Here is a 19,001-nt window from a genome sequence, read left to right on the forward strand (position 1 = left end):
TTGATATTTAATAAACTATTGAATTTCTTTAGGTCAGCAGGTTGAGGATCACTGCAACAAACATCTGCAGGAAACCATTTTACTCAGATGATAATGAAAACACAAATAAACATCATTTTCCCAGGAGAAACCTAACCCCATTAATCTACAGTTACATCAGCTCCAGGAAATGGGACAGGTGTGCAGCAAAACAATGAGGAGACCAGCAATGGCAGAATGACAAACATCATCTGTGGTTCCACATGACGGTACAAACCCTAGGGGTGTTGACAAGGCTCTACCCCGCGAGGATGTGCTTCAGTAATGAAAAACAAACATAGCGGGGAGCTGAAGCAAAGGTGACAGGAGGCCGACGACACTTTGCTGTTCTTCTGTGGTCACTGAAGTAAGGAGAAACTGAAAGAATCTCTGAATCTCTCCCTGCCCTCATCTGGGTTTACACAAATATAATTTCAGCTGCATGTCAGCTGATACGCAGCAGAGGTTAGCTCTTTGAGCTGCTGACAAATGAAGACAAAGTGAATGACCAGTTCAGCTCACCATTACATTTATGAATAAAAAAGTATATTTCTTACATTTGAAATAACAAATTTCATTACAGTAAATTCTAGCTTAAAAACAGCTTTTTCCCTTTATATGCTACATTATTTGATTTTTGTTTTACCAAATTACATGCTACTTATCAAATATGAAAGAGAATCTGACCCATCTTGAAATCAAAACTAAAAAATATATATATCTGCACATAGGACACACACTACAGACTCACTGCCTTGACACTTGACTCTAATATTTTCATTACTCCTTGATGCACTGCTTTAGTTGTCAGTGTCCTAAATGCTTTAAAAAAAAAAAAAAAAAACACACACACACACACACACACACACACACACACACACACACACACAATAAATGAGGAATCTTTAAGCAACTTGCTTGCACTTCATCTGACTGCAAACACGTGTGACTGTTTATTAATAACCTACAGTGTGACAAACACAGGAAATGTGGGAGGAACTGATAACCTGCTGAGCTCCATGTGGACTCAGCTGCAAGTCTCCCCAGAGTTACAGTTCAACATCTCTAAGAAGATGAGAAAAACAACTCACTGGGGGTGTGTGTGCGTGCCCATGTGTGTGTGTGCCCATGTGTGTGTTTCCCTATCATGAAAACATGCATATTAAAAAAAATAAACCTTGAGCCTTCAACACTACACTATGTATTAAGTTTGATTTCAAATAAAATCAATAATCCTGTAAAGTGCTGCAGCTATTCCACAATGACAATGTTACTTTACTTAAAAGCCTGGTGAACAGCGTTTAGCACAGATGATGCCAAAGAATTTTCTTAAGTGTTTGTAGAATGCTTTTTAGTGTTTTCTATATCAGCAGTTAGGCCATGAATACAAATAGGTCACAAACAAGAGAAAAATAAAAACCTAAATGTTCTATATGCAGTTTTGTTGTTTGTAGACCTGCGTGTGCTCATTAATTTACTTATTTATTAACTTGTAATGTTTCAGCATCCAGTTCTTAGCCTGTGTGGTTTCTTATTTGTTATCAATATCCGGTCATGACTTGGGTATTTTTCCCTCTGTTCAGGTGTTTTTCATGCACGTTTACATGCTGGCGTGTACATCCATTCTCAGCATGAGACTAAAATTACTGCTAATCAGGAAAAGAAAGAAATGGTTAGCAGAGTGAGGTGTGAAACAGCCTGCATTAGAGCAGATGTCTTTATTGTACACCTGGTTGATAACAGGTGATGATATAACGTGAGCTAACTTCACAAAGAGAGGAAGCCTGTCCAGACCCACAAGAGCAATATAAGGAAAGAGAATAATGTTTAGGTTTTGCTCCTGTATGAGAGCTGCCATACTGCATGAAGCCAGACGCTGGCTCCTTGTTTTGCATCCATACCAAAGATTTTAAAAAAACAGAAAAAAAGAAAAGAAAAAAAAACTACTGACAAGTGGTAGGGTTGCTTCATGGATGAGCTTAGGTTATTTCTAAGCATTAATCTCACACAGACACACACACAAATGTCACATTAGTCTGCTAAGGAAGCAAATGTCAGCAGTGCTAGCACCAGCAGCCTTTTTTCCTCCTCCTGTGCAGAATGCAATGCCTAATGAGAAGTGCAGACAATGGCTGACAGTTTTAATTGTTCTCAGCGTTAGGTTTCACTCCACTACAAAGGGATCCCCGTCTTCCCTGTTTCTGGGGCTAAGCTAAAAGATCAAAACAGCACAAACATGAACAAGAGCAGCGCATACACAGGTTGTTAAACTAGATGTTAAACAAATTTTTGACTCTGCTACCAGGTGCAAATAAACTGCGTCAAATATGGATGAACCTATGTGCACATACGAGTTGCATGCCTCACTGCACGCAAGAGAATAGACTGCCTACATCTATGGACACAAAAAAAATGAGCCAAAGCTGAAAGATCAGATGGACATGGAATAAAGGCAGTAAAAAGCTAACAAAAAAAAAAGAACAAATGTATTAACCCTGTGATGGACTGCTGACCTGTCCAGGGAGTCTTAATTGGAAAAACAGTTAAGAAAATAGGCAGGTGAAAAATTACATAGGAAAAAGAACAGGGCTATAAGACAAGGCTGGATAGAGGCTGTGTTTGATCACTGCCCATTTTTCCCGTTACACTACTTAACCTGTTTATGTTTGACTGGAAGTGCAACCTTTCCAAAGCTGCACAACAGTCTGGTTAAACCCTGGCCAGTTCAGTATATCCCACTGTGTGGGTAGGAGGGAAAAAAGGTGCAAAAGATATGTAGAACAATAACAAGCAAACAAAGTGTGAAGGAAAGCAACGAGATAAGAGTCTGTGACAGAAAATAAAATGTTTTATACTAATTCAAATGGCACAGTGTGCATCCATTTTCTAAGTCTGTCATGATGCTGGATGTGTGGCCAGCAGAGACCAAAATAAACAGCTCCAAGTTATGCAACATCGCCCTGGAAACAACTCATAAATATTCATTATTGCAACTCAGCGTGTCTTGACTTAAATTGATAGAAAACACATTTCGAAACAACATGGCATTTACTGTGAATGCAGGTGAATGTTCACATCGTTAGGGATGCTTCAAATGTGCTGCTTTTGCTTTGTAGGGATTTCATGTATGTATTGTACTTGTACAGACTATAATCCTGCCTGTGTGTCACTATATTATCTGTGATTTGTGTGGGTGTATGCTTCCTCTATTTTGGGCTCTTTGATTAGGTCTAAGTGTTACAGAGCCTGCACTCTTGGATTTGGATTTTGAGTGCACGTACAGCCAAATGGATGACAGTATAGTAAATAGTACAAGGTTTTCCTGCACACAAAGAAAAGTTTGCCTCTCTCAGGATTGTGGTAGCATTTTTATATGGGTTTTCATTTTTCAAGTTTTTGTATCAAATGGCCAGAAATTCTCCAAATAAAAAGGAAAAGTGCTTCAGTGCCTCCTTTATTGCCTTCTTTAGCTGAAGATACAGTGTGCCATCCGTTATGAAAGGAGTCAAGATAATGCCATTCCTCAATTCACAGCAAAGCACTATCCAAACATTCATGAAAACGATCAACATAACTGACAAAGTAGTCGAGGACATGCAAATGCTACATGCACTTGCATTTTCCACTTCATGCAATATATTACACATCTACTACTACTACTGTAAACTCATTAAACACACAGGATAACTATGAAAATCATGCTAATAAAGAAATTGCCGCAGACTGTGTGGTCCTCACTGAGGTTTGAGAGGCATTTCAATTTGGTTCAGAACAGATCTGATACCAGAAACAGGTGAAAACTTATTCAGTCCATACATATTGCTGAGAAAAGAGTTCAGTTGAGCCCTGTTTCATCACCAGTATCATCGAGGAGCAGAATTATGTAGATCTCAGCTCTAAACACTCAAAATGAGGACAGACCTAATATGTTCCTCCTTCTTTTAAAACTTTTGCAATGAGATGTTTTTTGTTTGTTTTTTTAAACGAGTTGTTCTGTTCTGCATAAAACAAGGTCAAATAAAGCTAAGGTGCAGTAAGTTTCACATTTTGTACTCCGTCTACTAGACATTGTAGTTTCAACAAGCTTAAGCATGGCGTTAAGGAGTTTTCTGTAAGTACAGCTGGATTCTCTTTATTTGTCCAATAAGACAAAAATAAGACAATAAGACAAAAGTGTTCATTAGCATGTTCTACAACTACGCATATGTAAAATTGCATAGCATTATGATTTCAGTGCAGCATGATCAGTCTCTGACTACTCCAACCACAGCACTACATGCTAACTCATGTTATCAACACAATAAGCCCAGAAAAAATTAAGCACACATACTTACTTCTTCACTATAACTAGTAGGTAAGAAATTACCTCACAGAAGAATCTGTTGTGAACTTCAGATGTACACATGGATCAGAGGCCGAGGGCTCAGTGTGAACCTGGGGCAGGACAACCATCATCTTTGCCATTACCCATACATTTTTTACTTAGCATTCTTTGATGAGACATCTCCCTCCTATAAGTCTCTGTTTAAACTGGCACCACATCTGTTGGAGTAAGATTCTGCTCCATGCGTTTGCAAACACAAAAATTACAGACCAGTGCACACCACCACTTCTGCTGAATTCCTCCAACACAGACATAAGCCTCCTGCAAACTCTTCTCCCTCCCTGTGCATACCCCTCCTCCTCCTCCAAATTTCCTCTCACGCCACTCTTTCCTCTTCCTGAGCCATTATCAAGACTCACTCTAGCATCACCGGTGAATCCCTTTGAGTCTCATATAATGTCAAACATGCAATTAAGATCAAATCAACAACTGCCTGACTCAATAACCTCAATTACCTTGAGAAAGACAAGCACGGACTGAAGATACTGTGTACCCAAGTGACTGTGCTGTGCCTCGCCTATAGTTTTACTCATCTGCTCATGTTTCTCACCCCAACGCCTTAAAATATGAATGAATGAAGGCAGGCCCCACCTCCCTGATCAGCTGTTGCGCTCATGTCAGCCTAATCACTTCCATATATCATCAACCTTCCTTGCTGTCACTGAAAGTTAATCTTCAGTGGCTTCATGAAATCTGCTGCTCAGCATCCTTTTCCATGGCAACTGAAGAGAAGCAGCAGTTGTCCAACTGCCTGGTGGGGTATCTAGGACAAGTTTTTTTTTTTTTTTTTAAACTGAGGAAAGACAAGGTTCTGGGGAAAGCAGTACAGGCTACAAGCCATGTTTCCATAGTAACACACACACACACACACACACACACACACACACACACAGCAAGTCAACACTTAATTACTTAATTGACTCATTTATTCATGGGACTAAGACCGCTGGGCTATTAGTGACTGCACAGTGTCTGTGCAGCTGCAGGGGGAGAAATAAATATGAAGACTGCTTTTAAGATGACAACTAAGAGTTGCAGGGGTTTATAATCAAGTCAGATTTTACCTTATCAGAGCAATAGATTATGTATGGCTATGGCTGGGCAATAAAACAATAAAAATAATTATAATGAAATCTCTTTTCCTGATTAGGAAAACCAAAAAAGAATAATTTTTATCATCTGAAGTTATGCCACCTTTGTAAAATGCAAAGCACACACACACAACACTAGACTTTACAGTCCCAGATACTTTTCCCTCTCACACCTAGCCATGTATATTGATAATGTGAATTAGTTAAATCATATGTATTCAAGTAATAACCCCCCCCCCCCCCCCCCCCAAAAAAAAAAAAAAAAAACAGCAACTGCAAAATATGCAAACAGTATGTGTGCCACTTGCTGAAAAACAAGAACGCTAAAAGCAAGACTGAAATGCTCTTAGCTGGCTACAGTGACAGAGATTCATTTAATGGTGTTAAATGAATCTCTGTCACTGGAGCCAGAAAGTGACATTGTGAAAGAGGTCAAACTCTCTATGAGAAGACAGTTTGACCTCTTTCACCGAGCGTGACCTGCTCTAAGTCAGCTCGTGTTCATCCTACAGTTCATCCCTTTCATGTGAGACTGCAGCACAGATAACTCTTCAGTAATTACTGTGCAGAAACTGAAGGCTCCAGCTTTAGTGCCACACACATCACTGATAAAAAATATTGCACTGCATTAGATATCAAATAAAGCACACAGGAAGTTCAACTGCCTGGAAAGCCTAGTTCTGTATTGCTAGAGAAAAAACAACTAAAGAAAGCACTGAGTGTGCACAACTGCAATATCACACAACTCCACTAACAATACATGATTCCACTTAGGGCTCCCTGACTTTACTATATGGTCTATGGAAATCTGACATATTTTACCTGTGTTAATCAGAGAATCAAATGAGTCTTTTTTATTACAATAAAAAAAATTAAATGAGACTGTACAGTATTGTGCAAATCTGTGAGTTTTTAGAATTCTAACATTCTTGAAATTCAACATTTGGTACGATCACCTTTATTCCTTGTTGTGAAACCTAGCCTGATTTCTTTTAGGCAAGGTCTTTGTGTAGGTTCTCTGTCATCCAGGTCATGGTAGCCTAAGGAGCTTGGGAAAGGAGGCCACTGAACATCTTTATTTTTTTAAAGATGTTTCACCTCTCATCCTTAGTCTCTAATTGTTAAGTTCTGAAACCAAATGGTGGAGAGTTTAAGCTATTTAAATTAGTGCTGTCAGCGTTAATCTCGTTAAAATTACGTTAACGCCATAACCGCATTAACGCGGCAAATCTCCATTAGCAAGGTAGTGCAGATCGCTCTAATGAGTTAACGCGTTAGCGCCGTGCAGCCCCACGCACGGGGTGATCTGCACTACCTTGCTAATGGAGATTTGCCGCGTTAATGCGGTTATGGCGTTAACGTAATTTTAACGAGATTAACGCTGACAGCACTAATTTAAACCCAAGTGGGCGTTGACCCACTATTAACCATGTGCCACATCATATAAGCCATAGTAAGGAAAAGACGCATGTGTCATTACCAACACGGGTTTAGACCTTGTGAGACCTTGTCTCCGTATCATGTGACTTATAGAGGTCACCTGACAATGAGTAATGAGTTCTCACTCACATTTTGCCAGACCAAACACAGAGCTAATCACGATTTCATAGTCCCTTGTAAATAAGAGAGCATGAAAAGAAAAGAATATGACGTGCCATCTATCCCTCCATCGCTCCTCTTCCACTTATCAAATTCAGGATAGCCTCTGGGCTGGAGCCTATTTCAGCTGCCATAGGGCGAGAGGTGGGGTACATCCTGGACAGGTCGCCAGTCTGTTGCAATGAAAGCAGGGAAGTGAGATTCCCTACAGATAGGGTATACTGTCGTTCTGGAATAGACCACACCCATCAGGATAGAAATGTTTCAAATCATAAAAAGTAATCAGTAATCACTCAGAACAACTTTATTTTGATTTGTAGGGACACGTGCCTCTAAAGGGTCAAGCTGACCCAAACCAATAGTTCTGTTTTTTCCTTTTAATTTGTCACCCATCGCTATAAGCATAAAAGAAATACTTCTGAAATAATCTTTATAAAGTCAATAAGTGACCATTCTTCCTGGCCTTTTTGCAAAAAGTTAACCTAGTTTACCAAAAGTATTTTCATGCATCTACAGTTAATACAGTCCTGTCAAAATGTTGGCCTTACTGAGATACGTGCACTAATGTGCTCCCAGAGGATCACAAAGACACCAGAGCCAAGGCCTCTGATGAACAATTCAATCTAACAGGCCCCCCTTCTGTTCACATAGGTGTTAGCTACCTGACAACCCAAGGAAAATCTAAATCAACTGCTGGCTGCTAGAGATCAGAGATTCCACAATAGTAGCTAAGCTAGTCACTCATCTGCATCAGTCTGCTGTGTGCACAGACAGAGAATGGTGTTAGTGCCATCTGCACATATTAAGAGTCATATCTATTCATCAAAGGAGATTTGGGGAGGGATGTTTTTAAAAATGTTGAGATGCTCTGGTAGCTAGAAGTGCACACATATCTACAGACTGAAAGTTTCAAAAGAAGAAATTATATGAAGCTATGTTGAATCATTTAAAAAGAAAAATGCATATCCCTCCCATATGTAACTACATTTCTGGGTTTCTGATATTTCACTTCAACCAACTTCCAGGTAAGTCAAACAAATAACCTCTAGTTTCCCTTTTGTATTAACCCAACAAATATCTGCTCTGGGTGTATAGGGATAGACCTAAATCCTTTTTTGCCATTCACCAAGGAGCTCACTTAAAAGCAGAAAAAGTCTTAAAGCGATACACCGACTCAGAACACATATCTTATAATATGCAGTCATTTCACATGATACGCACCCTGAATAGAAAAGTGCATCCAATTAGCAGCACTAAGAGAAGTCCGGACCAAAGGAATTTCAAATAGTTACTTCAGCTTCTTTAACCCTGCATTTTTATAAATCTGCAAGTAGTTTTCCAAGCTTTACTCCATCCAAGGGAAAGGCTTGACAGAATCCCTGCCACTGAACACATCCTACACGGGACAAACAGTAACAGTGGGCTTAGATCAAAGTTAACACTTTGTGTGGGCAATTCAAGTCAAGAATCTCTTCATTTCTCCAGTAAAGCATTTGTCCATCTTGGACACAAGAGTATAGAGAACACACTTCTTTTCAAGTATTACTACACCAGAGTCCTCATGGGAACAGTGCCTGTGAGCTTCAAATGATACTTCTACCTGAGAGACAGCTGTTGGGAGCTTGTGGTACGGCAGCTGTATTTTTGTTTCTCCCCAGTTTTCTTTCAACATAAACATACATACACACTTTACTTGTCCTGCTTTTTCCCATGACCCACTTGGCTCAAATGTAGGCTGTATATGTAACTGCTATCCTAAGCTTAACTGTGGGTTTGTAATAGCATCCTCTCCCTGTCTTACTCTTCAAATTCTCTCTCTGCCCTAACAACCATATAACAATAGCTACAATCTCTCAGCTGCAAACATGTGAGCACACACACACACACACACACGCACACAGCCTTTATTTCCTTAAATATATTCATATTCTCTTTCTGCTGCTCTTGCTCTTACTCATATCAGCCATCTTTGACTATCCTAGCCTTTTTTCCATCCTCCTCATTTTCCTCCCCCGTGTCAAGTGTTGTATCAATTAGTGTTCAGTTACGTTCGTGCTATGGCAGTTTATCTGCTTGAATGCATGTTCTTATTCTCCTTTCTCTCGTCGTCTTATTTCTGCATAACTCCCTCCCATAAATGTCTGCACAGTTATGATGTATTCTTGATAGTAACTGCATCAGGTGAACACCTGGGCACTCTAGCTCTACCTTTGATGACCTGCATCGTGTCTGTCTGACTCATATCGCTATATGAAACACAGGTGTCCGTCTCCATCTCAGCTGCACAGGAAGCAAACACTACAAATGGTTGCATGAGCCCTGTGAGACACTGACTTCTTTGGTGTGAAAAAGTGTGATGATGCAAGTGATGCAAAGTTCAATCACCAAGCCTTTGAAAACATGGACTCTTATTTTTCCTGTAAAAACTGGTGCACAACAGCAATTTTGTCAACAATAACAGATAAATGGTGTTGCATTACTGTCATTCTGTTTACAGTGCACTAAAAGGTAGAGATGATAATAAAATGAAATCAGGACAATCTGAAAGTAGCATTACAGTAAGAGAAAATGGGAGCTAAATTTATTTTATTATTGGTCTGCTATGGAACAGCTACAGCCTCCATTTTTCCCTTGGTCTTCTTCGTGCTGTAAAAATACACGCTGCACAAACAAAAAGATGTTTCTAATTTCCATGCAACTTCAAACCCTTATAAGATGCTGTGCTAGTTTAAAAAAAATAGAAATTAAAAATAAAAAAGGATGGGTCTAAGCTCCCTTATTGCTCCTGATTCTGTCCAAATTTAGGACAAGATCAAGGTATTCCAGCAAATCTGCACTGACTCAGAAATCACCTTCAGAGCAGAGATTACATTCCCCATCCCGAGGCAGATCATAAATCTGGGAGCTCTGTTACAGGGCACAGAACATTATTATCAAGCTGGTACGGCTTTGATACAGCAAGCTGAGTTTTGCAGGTTTTGGGGGGGAAAAAGGGCCTTAAATCACATTTTAATTCAGAACGGTCTTTTTGAAATTCAAGCCTTTGGAAACCTGAGTGCCAAATCTTAATTTGGCGTAAAGTGATCCCACTTTGATCGCATTGCTGAAACTGACAGGGATTGTGGAACAGGGCTGCCACTCCAGTGTTTGGCAAGAATTAGACTTGGTGTGAAGCTTTGTAGTAAACATGGCCACAACTACAAGGACTACAAGGCCTCATTCTCCCTCTTTACGTACTTTCGTATTTTGGTTTTTTTTTTCCCCTCCTCTCCCTTTACTAACCTGCTGCGCTGCACTCATGAAAAACAATTCAAACAAGTGTCTTTCTTTTGTCTTTTAAGAGGGCTTGTCACCACTGCCACACTCCAAAGTGACAATAAATGTGAGACAGAGTTAGGCACACTCCACTGGCACTCCTTGGCAACAAAGACAACACCTTCATCTAACTTTTTCTTATTTTAATTACGCATTTTCAGCACTACTTTAACATTTTGTCCCCCTTTCATTCCAAAGTACTTCCTCCATTCACTTACAAGTTACCATGCAACTACAGCAACCAGCACACCAATGCATCTCAACAGCTGCATTACTTCTTGGGTCTGTTCCCCATCAGTGGATATCAATTCAAGTTTGTTTTTAAATTATATTATTCATGCTACACATCAATAACAATGTGTAAAAGTCATCACTTTAGACAAATACCAAGCTGCTATCCATGCAGGTTGGTATTTATAGTAGAGATACCTCATCCTGAAAAGTAATTTTACTCAAAGCAGTGATTCATAACAGCTTGCTTTGTCCCGTTACGCCTTTCAACATCCGCAATAACTTTCAGAAATCTGAAAAGGTCTCCCTCGGTTGCATTGCCTCCGAGCGATCACAGAGTGGCTTCAAAGAGTAAATGATACTGCAAGAAGACATTTCTACATCTCTTTCGCACACACATGGTGAAATTATAAGTCAGGAGTTCACATTACAGTTTGTTGCGTCACAGCAGTGAAAACCCACACTTTTAACATACTGTTTAACAAAGAAAAACTCAAGCTGTTTTTTGAACTAAAACAACAACAAAAAACAACAGCTATTAATTAAATTTTTAACAGAGATATGTTACAGGAGGAAAAATAAATAATAAATTACTAAACTCCTAATTTCTTTTCAGGAAGGTATGCATGCATGATTGATGAGTGTTTGTGATCTTCTGCTGAGTCTCGGGAAATGACAGTGCAAAAACGATGACTTCTGTATAGATTAGGGATAAACTAGAAATGCCTCCCTGCAGTTGCATACTCCTGCCCATTAGTCAAGTTGTAGCTTATATTATGGTCTGTCTAGACTCATAATATACAGTAACCAATCAAGACTTTATCTTGTGGGTACACAATATTATTTCAGGGGGATTCACAACAGACTGACAACCAGAAACAAACACCAACAGCTACTAACTATAGCTTTCCCAACAACTTGGATTCTATCTGTGTTTGGGAAAAGGAAGCATACTAGTGTGTGTTCACAACAGGAGGATTTCTTTAATGAATTATTAAAAAGCCTTAAAGTTACATCAGTACCCACCCACCCCATTATCGCTTGCGTCATCACTACAGGTATAAAATTTCACTGACACTCTGTGGTATCGTTACACTTCTGCTACTCTCTTCCTATGTGGGTGCTCCTTAAGACTGGCCATCCTGCTCCTCCCAACAGTTCTCCAGAGAGGAATGAGGACTACCGTCAGCAGTTTAAGTCCAAAATGGGGGAATATGTGAGAGTGTGAAGAGACACTGAGAAAGCAGCTGAATGGACAGCTACAACAGCAACTTGGCCAAAAGGAAAATTAACTGGCAGGAAAATTAACATGAGATGGGCAGGGCTGGTTATGAGCACTGATTGAACTTTTATAATAAAGGTGACAAGAAACATTCACAATTAAATTAACAGATGCCGCTCCTCTCCTTCTCTCTTTTTTTAAAGGCTAAAATAAGTCCACAAATGTACTTGATAGGCCATTCTTGTACTCATGAGCCCCAACCATGTGAAGTCTATATGTCAGATTACATCTTAATCTGCACAGGTTTAAGTTATATCACTACAACATAATGTCCACAACATTAAAATGGCCACTCCAGCTTTTGCCCAGATGCCTGGAAATTTTAGGCTTTTGTACCACGTTTACTGGAGGAAGGCAGAACTTTTCATGTCACAGCAACAGATAACCTAGAAGCTATCTGACTCGTCACTGCAAACTCTCCTTTAATTCAAAAAGAAAGACGGCACCTGTAGCAGAGTTCCCCTGTTAGGACATAAATGTAGGTCCACTGGCCACAAACACATCAGCGCAGCTAAGAAGTTGGGAAATGAAAAGTGTGTCTGCATTATTAAGATGCTATTGGAACCAGTGATACTTGCCCAGTGATAAATACTGCATTAAAGATATTGCTGATCAAAGTCAAAGACATGTTTTTATAGAAGAAAATCACACAACGTCTGACTGCCACTATAAAACTTTTTATTGATGTTGTTTTATTTTGTTTTTTTAAAGGGGGGGTGGGGGTGAGAAGACTTGTAAATCATTATAATAAATCATTAAAAGACACACGAATAATGTAATTTAAGAATATGTCTGTGAAGGTTCTCAGTAATTTAGATTAGATTAGATAAAACTTTATTAATCCCTCGGGTAGGTTCCTCTGGGAAATTTGTTTTCCAAAAAGCACAGCAACGACAGAAGTTACAGAGTTAAGAATATTATATATATATATATACACACACACACACATATATAAATACAAAGACATATATAGATAAAATATACAAAGGGGATAAATAGAATAAATAGGAATAAAAATAAAAAATAAAAATACAAGTGAATTGCACATTTCAAGTATGGAGTCTATTGCACTGCTGATTATTAACAAAAAGTATTGCACAAAAGGTATTGCACAGTGAAGTGGAGAGGCACTACAGCTTAGTTGTTCCCCCCTCCTTTGTCCTCCTGTTTCCCCTCCCTCTCCCCTCCAGAGAGGAGTTAAACAGTTTGATGGCGTGTGGGACAAAGGAGTTTTTAAGTCTGTTGGTTCTTGTCTTTGGGAGAAGCAACCTGTCACTGAACAGACTCTTCTGGTTGTTTATGGCCGTGTGCAGAGGATGCCCAGCATCGTCCATAATGTCCAGCAGTTTCTTTAGTGTCCTTTTCTTTGCCACTGTCACCAGAGTGTCCAGCTTCATGCCGACCACAGAGCCAGCCTTCCTGATCAGTTTTTCCAGCCTGGATGAGTCCTTCTTTGCTGTGCTGCTCCCCCAGCACACCACAGCATAGAACAGTACTCCAGCAACCACCGACTGGTAAAACATCCTCAGGAGCTTCCTGCAGATGTTAAAAGACCTCAGCCTCCTGAGGAAGTACAGTCGGCTTTGGGCTTTTTTGTACAGGTGCTCTGTGTTGCATGACCAGTCCAGTTTGTTGTCCACCCACAGCCCGAGGTACTTGTACTTGTTGACCACCTCCACCTCCTCCCCCTCTATCTGAACCGGCAGTGGACCTGCTCTGGACCTCCCAAAGTCCACAACCAGTTCCTTAGTCTTTGAGGTGTTGAGTTGCATTTAAGAACAAACTTGAATTGATAACCATTGATGGGGAACTGACCCATGAAGTAATGCAGCTCTTGAATTATTTTGAGCAATTAACACTGATCACATCAAAGAAATATCTGGGAAGACCTCCAACATGCACAAACATTTGACCACACATCATGCAATCCATTAGCAGTATGTAATGTCTTTGATTCCCTCACTCAGCGATGACTCTCAAAGCGGAGCCAGTGAGAATCGATACCAAATCGAACTGATAAGTGATATTGATAATTTAATCCAAATAAATTCTTATCAAATGGTAAATGGCCTGCATTTGTATAGCGCTTTTCTAGTCCCTAAGGACCCCAAAGCGCTTTACACTACATTCAGTCATTCACCCATTCACACACAGGCGATGGCAAGCTACATTGTAGCCACAGCTGCCCTGGGGCGCACTGACAGAGGCGAGGCTGCCGGACACTGGCGTCACCGGGCCCTCTGACCACCACCAGTAGGCAAACATGGGGTTAGTATCTTGCTACAGCCACCCCATCAATTCCCATCCCTAGTAACCACTGCCCCACTGTGATGCTGAGCTGCAATTAATGACAGCAATAATCGCCAGTCTGTCTTTAGGCATCAACCTCCCCCCCATTTTTTTTAAAAAAAAAAACACATTCAAAACTCAAAACCAAAAGCTTATAATTAAATTTATCATTTTTACCTAACCAGCTCCAGAAGTACACTCACACACAGATCTGTACTTCCCATAAGGAGATTTTCTAAGAGGACACCTAATCCACCCTTTGTAAAGCAGCCCGGTTCTTAATGTGGGGAGCCATGCAGTCACACTGGATGCACACACGTATCAAAGATGATGGCTTGCTGCTAATTTCCAGTGATTTCTCAGATTCAGTCTGGGAGTTATTCCAGGAAAAATCTAGAACAGAGCCATCAACAGTTGAACTGCCTGTTTGTGATCAAATGTCGTTGTTATCATGTTGACTTTGTGCATTGTGAGAAAAAAATCTAGCCTATACACTATCTGTATCACTTAAATGCTGAAAATGGGGCGATCGTGGCTCAAAGAGTTGGCAGTTCGTCTTGTAACCGGAAGGTTGCCGGTTCGAGCCCCGGCTCGGACAGTCTTGGTCATTGTGTCCTTGGGCCTACCACCTACTGGTGATGGCCAGAGGGGCCGATGTCAGTTGTCAGAAGCGAGATATGGCAGCCTCGCTTCTGACAACTGTAGCTTGCCTCCACCAGTGTGTGAATGTGAGAGTGAATGAATAGTGGGATTGTACAGTGCTTTGAGGTTCTAAAATTGAGGCACTATATAAATGCAATCCATTGAAAATGCCACTACAGAGGTGGTGAAGAGAGAATTGTCATTTGTAAGTCAACTAGACTGTATCAGTCAGACTATAAATCAATTTTACCTGGTGTGTGATTCAGAGACACACACAAACACGTAAAGGCTAATGCTGTACTGTTATTACAGAATAATCATATAAACATCCATGTGGGGTGTATAACAGTCTACTGTTAGCTAAGAGACATTCAGCCCCAACTTAAAACACTTCTTACTTCTCCTGAACTCTGCCTGATAAATTCCTCTGCTTTGATTTATTAAAAGGTGCATTTTTTTAAATGCACCTTGCATGACTTACTCTTGCCAATATGAGGCTTAAGTCAAAAGCTCACTTTAGCAAGAAAAATGCCTTGTTTTTTCCATTCAGAAATTACTATTAAATATTACAAAATACATAAAAGGTTCAAAGTTGTCTGGATTCAGTCATTTTGAACACCAGATAAAACAAATAATACAGTGCAAAATCATCTCATTTGTTACTGCAATTGAGTGATACGTGATGGAATCATTTTAATATGACTAACCATTTATTTCATATTTCTTAATACTCAACCTATGCCAGTGAGTAAATGCATGTATTCACTGACTTGCTCCTCCTGTTAACTTAAGGGATACTACACAAAGAAACCACACGCCGTGTTTTTGGCACGTATTGCTAAAAGGTTATATGGAAAAACTGGTTTAACAAACAATACAGAAGCAAGGTCTGAAATCTCTGTTTCAGACGCCCAGACTTTACACTTCAGTCAATCTGAAGGGCTGCAGCTGTCGTCTACAAACAAAATATCATTACGATGATATGAAAAATGGAAAATTAAAAAAAGAAACAAAGACAGAAAATGTAATTTACACTTAGCAGGTCTGACTGTTTTCCTTTTCCAAAGCAACAGTGTCATGTTTGATGGAAATCCATTGAATTTCTGCAGTCTACTCACTTCTTAATACAACTAGCAGATGAAATCTATGGACAACAGACAAATCAGCATTCGTCAACATGGATCTCAAGGATGGACTTACATTTGATAAAGTATTCTGCATGTTTTGAAATCTATTCTGAAAGCAACAGGGTGAAGACATTAAAGGGGAATAGTAACAAGAACCTGTAAGCAGAAGGGTGTATGGGTTTAAAGTATTTTCTTGACTTGCTTGAAGGCGCATTTGATACTGTAAAACAATTCAGACATTCAGTTATTTAATTGTAACTTTAATTTTTAATTTCATCTTATATGTACCAACAGTTGTTTTATATAAGGGAAATTAAACATTGTCAATGTATTCGAAAATGTTGAATCTAGCAAGCTGGAATTTGAGAGCATGTTGGAGTTACTGGAAATCAAATATACTGGCTGCAAGGCAGCTGCTACTGCAGTGATCATTACTTTTAAAAAAGGCAGTACACACCACAAACATACTTAGACTGAGAAAACAGTCTTGCAAAACCCTTGTGCTAATGTGCTAGCTAGTGGCAAGAGGGTACTCACGCCCTAATATACTGGTTTAGAGTATACTAAATAATACTAGGGTTAAAGCTTAATACCAACACCGGGGGGGGGGAGACACACACCACCATGAGGCCAACAAATGACTTTAAAAAATAATAAAGATTAGAAAGATGTACTTCCTGACAAACCTTCCAATTATCTGGACTTGAGATAGCACTAGGAGTACAGCCTGTGACCCCTTAAGGCTGGGGTTGTGACTATCACGTAATTTCTAATGTTTAAGTGGCTATCATCAGCTTACATAGTATCTGAGAAACATTTTTTTTGACAACTATAATTTTAGACAGGAAGGCAGAATTAGCAGCTGCTCTAACCATATATAACAGCTTTAATATAACTGATAGACCAAAACAATATCAATTCTTTCATCTATTTGCAAAACAAGCAGGGCCATTTGCAGCTGAATTTCTGACTATCATTCAGCTACGGTTGTTGGACTTCTTAAAGCAATCAAAATATTGGAAAATTACACTGTTGTTAAAGGCTTAAGGCCATTATAGGTCGATTTTTAGCTTCAAAACATGAAGCAACATCGACTTGCTTTAGATCTAACTTTTATAACTGTTCTACATTGTTTGCTGATGCGTAAAAAACCCATTTTGTCTTGGCAAGGTACTTTGCTTTCCTTTTAGCTCTGAACAACAGAAGCCACTATTAAATAGCTTCACCCCTGTTAAATCCACTAAACAGTACGGATGGTTTCACGAGCTTCTGCAAAACTGCAGCCCCTAGTTTTAACAGTGTATGTGCTCAAGTATGTGATAGGTGGGCCTGCAAATACAAACAAGCACGCCTTGATTATCACCAGGCATAAACACACATACACACAAACAAAAGAAAAATAAATAAATAAAACTACCTAGATTTACTTTGCAGCTGACAGGGAAATTAAGCATGAAGACACAGGAATGATATCACACTAAATGTGATAAATAAAGGTGCTCCTATGTTGGCTTGGGCCTTAAATATGATCTGCTGCGCTGCTATGTTGATTTATGGCCCTATCATAGTGCAAAAGCAAAGCTACGGCCCTACAACACTAACAATAACTGGCAACGTAATAAGTAGCAAAACCAAGGTACTAGTGGTCACATGACTAAAATCCATTGTTGGAGGGATGCAGTACAAAGAGGTTGTACCTGTAGATTTTCTGCTATTTACAGGTGTGCCTGAATCATAAACTCACTTGTCTCATCACACTGTTCACAATTAAACTACTTGTGTTGTACTTGTATTGTTGTACTATTTCATTTGAAGAATTGAAACAGAAACTGATGCATAACACTAACAGAACATCAGGGAGTGTACATAACAATGGTTTCACATCAACTTTAACTGTAAAAGTAATGACATATTAAATAAAACATTCACCACCAAACTGAAAGACAATTTAATAAACTTAGTCATCTAATACAAAGCATTCTGAACTTTGCTTTTAGCTTCAGTTGCATGAAAAGGTTTATGTACCTATAATATACTAATAATTATACTAGGCTAATGATACCCAAGAAGTTGTATAATAAAAGTATTTAATCTAATCAATAAACAGTCCCGACTCCAGAAAGTACAACTTCACTGAAAGTTAAGTTCAGTGATACAAGTGGGGATTCTGAGGTTGAAGGCATGTACTCCTGTTTCTACAAAGTTTGGTTATTCACAAAGCCTGATAATTTCAGACAGTGCACAAGAACAGACAATGCTTCCAGCTCCAGAATCTAATAGGAAAATTCCTTACATTTTACTTCTGCTGGCTGCAAAAGAGACTTCCAGTATAGAAGTTTATGGGAAAATGACCATCAGCTCCCTTTGCTCTGTGACTTTAATAAACTCTTTCCTGATGTCCTTAAGGGATTATTCACTAGCTTCAGGTCAACTGAAAAAGGAACATTGTAAATTGTAGTCCAAAACAGAAAAATAAAACAAAACAAAAGAGGATGAAGCTGACAGGGAATGAATGACAGTTGACACCAATGAGGTGTTTATAAAGCCACAATAAGACAAACTTTGGAAAATCAGCAGGCACACTGCTCTCCTCAGGAGTCGGAGTCCTGCAAAGATCACAGGAAGAGAACAATTTGACCTCTTAAATGAGGTGAAGAAGAGCCAAACACCTGCAGGAATCTCTACAGCCATTGTAACCACTGGTTTTCTGTCCTCTATGAAAAAAAAATACTTTACATTAAAGATTTAAGAGACTCTTCTGCATTTTGTAAATAATAATTTTTGTTTTGTTTGTTTTCTTGTTTGTTTGTTTGTTTTTTAATATCCTTGCCAATAGGCCTGCCAATTATAGCAAAAAATGTAATCTCAATACCTTTTGTTAATATGGGCATCCAACCTCTTAGCATCATTTAGCCTTATTATTTACAGATTTTGAGGTAAAAATTATTTATTAAACCTACCTTTTCAGATAAACTAAATTAAACAAGCTACAGCCTTTTCTGGACCGAATTTGATCAAATGGC

General features: G+C 39.2%; 1 protein-coding gene across 1 annotated transcript in view; it reads right to left on the bottom strand.

Moving 5' to 3' along the window:
- The window catches only part of man1a2 (mannosidase, alpha, class 1A, member 2), a 128,031-nt gene that overhangs the window by 99,290 nt on the left and 9,740 nt on the right, over positions 1-19,001 (bottom strand). The window lies entirely within an intron of this gene.

The sequence above is a fragment of the Neolamprologus brichardi genome, chromosome 16 (genome assembly GCF_056152115.1).
Source record: "Neolamprologus brichardi isolate AB-2024 chromosome 16, ASM5615211v1, whole genome shotgun sequence".
Lineage (NCBI taxonomy): Eukaryota > Metazoa > Chordata > Actinopteri > Cichliformes > Cichlidae > Neolamprologus > Neolamprologus brichardi.